Source organism: Gallus gallus, chromosome 2 (assembly GCF_016699485.2).
Source record: "Gallus gallus isolate bGalGal1 chromosome 2, bGalGal1.mat.broiler.GRCg7b, whole genome shotgun sequence".
Taxonomy (NCBI): Eukaryota; Metazoa; Chordata; class Aves; order Galliformes; family Phasianidae; genus Gallus; species Gallus gallus.
The window spans coordinates 46,087,910-46,093,225 of NC_052533.1; positions in this window are offsets into that span (position 1 = coordinate 46,087,910).

A 5,316-nucleotide genomic window follows, 5' to 3' on the forward strand; every position below is an offset into this window, starting at 1 on the left:
TGATTACAGATGGAAACAGGAAGGATGGGCTCACAGGAGCCTTGCCTGTCAAGAGAAGGATTACCGGAAATGGAGTCTCCGTGTGAGCCCATGGGATGTCCCTGAGTTGGGCTCTCCCGCCCGGCTAAGGGTAAACTTACAGGATCTCACCCCTGCGATGTTCGAGGTCCCCGGCAGTTGAGGTCCCTCCGCCAGACTCGTCCCGCTGCCCCGGCACAACAACTCCAAGGATGGCAGTCCATGCCCTGCCCTCTTCGTCAGGACCTGGTGAAGAAGAGATGAGAGGACTTGGGAAAAGACAAGGGAGGGTGTAGGGAAGGAAGGGCTCGTAGGAGCCTTGGCTGTGAAATGAAGAACACCCAGGAAATGGAGGTTCCACGTGAGCCCACAGGATGGCTGTGAGCTGGGGCTCTCCCAGGAAAGGGCAAACTTACAGGACGGGAGGATCAGCACTGGCGTCGAGGCGGCTGTTTTGCGGGAGGTGGACGGATCCTGGCGCCCCTGCAGTGACATTTGGGGCGTGACCTTCTTCCTGGTCAGCCTGGCAGCAGCAGACAGATGGCCAGTGTGCTCCGATAGAGGTAGATCCACTTCCATCAGGTCATCTTCCACAGGTGGATCCACCTCCATGGGCTCTTCATCACTGCCAGGCGCGTCCATCTCCATGGGCTGGATGTCGTCAGCCTCTTCCAGCAGCCGCTTCTTCTTTAAAGGTGGCTGCTCCATCCCATCCTCAGAAATAGCAAGAAACAAAAAGTATCTCTTTCCGAGACTCTGGAGGGCAGCTTTCTCTGGCTGTGTCAGCTCAGGGATTGCAGTTGAGGTCAGTTGGGTGGTCATGGGGACAGGATTCTGAGTGCCACGTGCTGGCCCAAACATGGCGGCTGGCAGTTGGGGCCTGTGGACATTTCTGGGAGGCAGTGGCAAGAATGTAGCAATGGGTCAGTGGGGGCAGGGGGTTCTCAAGCACCCTGCAGCTGCCTGGGGTGGAGCTGTTCTGGTGTGGACAGCAGCAGAGGGGGAGCAAAGCATACTGACACCCCACAGGCAGCCAAGGAGAGGCAGTTGTTGAAACCAGTGGAGTTTCTGTGGTTGTATCGGCTATCCTTTCCCATCCCTCAACTCTGGGCCTGGAGCGTGAGAAGGTTGCATCTCTTTTCTGCCGTGATGCTGAAGGAGAGGGGTGTGGAGGAGAGGGCCTGGCGTCCTCTGGGTGACCGCACTGGTGCTGGGGTTTTGCACCTGGAGGATGAGAAGGCTGATTCCGGGATGCTATCCTCAGCCTGTTCTCTCCTTGACCACAGAATGAGTGGTTGAAAGTAAAGCCAAGCCCTCCATGGCAGTGCACAAAGAACAGCTGGCTATCAGTCATACCTCCTGAGAAGTAGTTTGGATAGATTCAATCTCTGCAGTCTCTGGTATAGTGCTCTTTAGAAGAGAGCTTAGGGGCACGGGCATATGTGTGTAGGTGGCTGTTCCCCATCAATCGACCCCAATGTACCTCAGTCAGTGTGAAAGTGTTCAGATCCTACCATCAGGTGAAGAGAAAAGGGAGGTGTTTGTTTCCTGTGCTGTGACTAAATGGCCAGTGGTGTGCCTGCAGACTTGCTGAACTAAGACTGAAGCCATTTGTATTCACGTGTCAGGTGGTGGCTTGCTGTTCCTGTGCTAACATGGAACCAAGTGATCCCAATGTGTCCCTTTCTCCTGGATGTTTGCAGTGTTTTGCTTTCACACACTGTCTAGATGGCAGAGGCAGCAGCAACTATTAAGCTGCCCAGTGGGCTAACAGGGGCAGATGTCCCCTCTCAGCCAATTTGTAGTTTTTCTCCCTTTGGCTCATCTTTCCTGTGAAGGTCTCTGGTACAGATGGCGCCTTTAGAGGATTGACTGCTGGTTTGGTGGATTTGATTCAGTCAAGCTTGGTTAAATATGGGAGAAATATCAGCTTTCACCTCCCATGCTCCCAGTAGGCAGCTGTAATCAAAGCTCAGATCCTCCCTTCTCCTTCTCAAAGCTTAGCAGAGGCAGCTCCGTCACACTGCCCTGGGATGCCATGTGCCCTGGGCCCTCTCCAGCCTTCAGGCCCTGGGATGGGCCCTTAGACTGATTGATGAAATGTGAAAATGATGAACCCTGCTGCTCACTTTGTCTTTGCTAGTCCAGGTCAGGAACAAGCCTTAGAGATGATCTGAGGCTTTAGGTGTATTTCTATGCCCGCATACAAGCTGCTACTCTGCTTTTGAGCCTGTGTTGAGCTACTGGTCATATATTCTTTTATAAATAGTTTATTCCTAAGAATCTGACAAAATGGTGTCTGACACAGAAATGAACATGCTGCAGAAGTGTGGAATTGAATTCCTCCATGTGGAAAAAATTGTACCCATTATCATTTAGCAACTCTTTCTGAATGACTATGGGGACCAAACAGTGGATGTTACTGCACTGAAAATTGAACTGTGTGAGCAACATTTTCCTAGCAATGACACCGTCGTAGCAGTTGCGAACCAGTGAGTCACCACTGCTTGTGCAGATTTTTACTAGCATGGCATGCAGGCTCTTGTTTATTACTCGAGTACATGCACAGCTAACGGTGGTGACTGTGTTGAAAAAAATGATTTGTACCTGAGAATTTACTCTATTAAATAGTGTTATTTTGATCTTTGCATCTGTTGTAGCTACCACAGAAATAAATGAGGCGTTACTTTTAGAGCAACCAACTTAGATCATGCTCTTAACAAGCACTGATTTTTTTCCTTACAACTTCTAAATCAGAAGTACTTAGTGCTGCTTACCAGATCTATTAAACACATTCCCTTATTGGACCATTACACAAGTCCTTATGATGACCGTTAATACATGCTTTTATTATCATCTAATAATATGTGAGACTTCTAGTATCAGGAAAATAAAAACCACATTGACACATGTTCCAGGTTCTAATAATATTTTTTTCAACTTCCAATAATTCCATTATTCCAAAGAGAAATAAAAATTACCCCTATATTTTTCCAGTGGTTCTGCTCCACGAACTTGCTGAATAGATGAAGGAGAATATTTATAATTTCTTTATTTTTTATTTTTACTGTTGGAAAAAAAAATCATAGTTATGGAACCTGAAAAAGTTAAAACTTTGACTTTATTTTCATAGAATCTTGGAATGGCTTGTGTTGGAAGTGATCTCAAGAATCATCTAATTCCAACACTGTGCCATGAGCAGTGTCATGACTTTATGATTTTTGACTGGCATTCCTTACCATAACATCATGCAGTGTACTGGGAGTTAAAGAGTTAATGCTGTAGTTCCCTGGATTGATGGTATTTTCTGGTTTCTTCCTCTTGGAGAAGAATGAACTACAGCTCCCAGAAGACTTCATTGTTCTGTTTCTGTTTTCTATTCAGAGGGGAAGATAAAACTGACTGGGAGTCATGAGACTGTCTCTCTGCTCTCTGTGCTCCCTGGCTGTTTCTCCTACAGTGTTACAGTAGGGACTTTGGTTTTGAAAACTTTTTCTCTCTCATTTTATTTGATTTATTAGCTTCAATTCAAATCATACTGTATTATACTGTATTATTTCACATTCTGCTATTATATTTAGTAAATTAATCTTTTTCCCTTAGCTCGTTGCTGCCGTTTTCTTCATCTAATCCCATCTTCCTACCTTTTCCCTTCCCCCTTTTTCCCTTTCCTAGGGCATGGGTCCATGTGTCCCGTAGCACTGTGTCATGGAACTGAGCCGAACTGTCATGGTCAGTGTTGTCAAACACTAAATCAGGAAGTAGATCAGGGTGCCCAGGACCCCATCCAACCTGACCTTGAACACCTCCAGGGATGAAGCATCCACAGCTTCTCTGGGAAGCCTGTGCCAACACCTCACCACACTGCCACTGAAAAATTTCTCCTGACATCTAACTAAATTTCCCCTCTTTCAGTTTTTAAACATTCCTCCTTGTCTTATCACTATGTACACATGTAAGAAGTTGATTTTCCTCCTGTTTATAACTCCTGTCTGGACCTACCTGGGCATACTTTACAGAAAATATGGGCATAAGGGAATAATTCATCTGGAATCTGCAGGATTTAAATGTTTGTACTCTTTCTTTCATCAAACACATTGCAAAATAAACAAACAAACAAATAAATAAATAAATGGAAAGAAAAAAAAAAAGTATTTAAACTGTTTGTCAATGCCAGCTAATTGTAATGCCTCAACAGAAAACTAAAACTAAACTGGGACTGCAGGATCAGGCTTCCAGGATCTTATCACCTCTCAAAGAGCTTGTTCTCTGGGAGAGGATTAAGTACTTTTAGAACAGTAGCATAATGTAGCTCTGTACTTAAGTATGTTATAAACATAACAGGTATATAGCATATTTTATCCTCTTGTTGAATGAACACTTTGTAGAGAATTAGGTACAGTCTGATTTCAGGCAGTTCAATCTTTCTTTATCCTAAATGATAGCTGCTACAGTGTCCAACTAAATACATCTGGACTGGAGACAGAAAAAATAAACAAACAACAAAACAAACAAACAAACAAAAACCCCACTCATGGATACAGAGCCCTAATGAGCTAAAAAATCTGCTGAAAACCGTGTGTTACAGTGGATGCTAGACTAAACAGGAGCCAGAATCATGCTCTCCTCATGAATAAGGCAGACCATATGCTTGACTTCTTGGTGCTGGTGAGGCTACCCCTGGATTTCTCTGCCCAGTTGTGATGCCTCTCACTTCAGAATGGCTGCTGAGAAACTAGTGTGGATCCAGCAGAGAGCTGCAGGGTAACTGCACATGAGGGAGGGCACTGGGCTGGTGTAGCCCAGCAAAGAGGGGCAGGTTCATTTGCTGATGTGGAAATAATCAACAGAGATGAGCAGTAGTGTAAGATGATACAGCCCAAGGCAGTAGTCACAAATGAAGGCTTGTTAGGTTCTGCTTAGTATTTTGCTGGGAATTTGACATGGCATGGATGTAGTGAAATCTCCATCTTTGATGAATTTCATGACATGATCAGGAAAAGCCACCACTGTCCTGGTTGATTGTTGGCAGTAGATCCATGTAAAGCAGTAGGTTGGGCTAGATAGTGTACTGAGGTACCTTCCAACCGGCTTAACCACTGTTCTGTGCTTGTCATTCATGTTTCTGGTCAAATTCAAGGCAAAGAACTCTTCAGTGCTACAAATGTAAGGCATTGCAATTGCCAATTAAATCTGGTTGAAGTGTTTAAAGCAGGTGTATCACTAACAGTGTTTTAAGGATCTTCCTTGATCCTGTTTTTAAGATAATTATACACAAAACACGTCAGACTCTTGGGC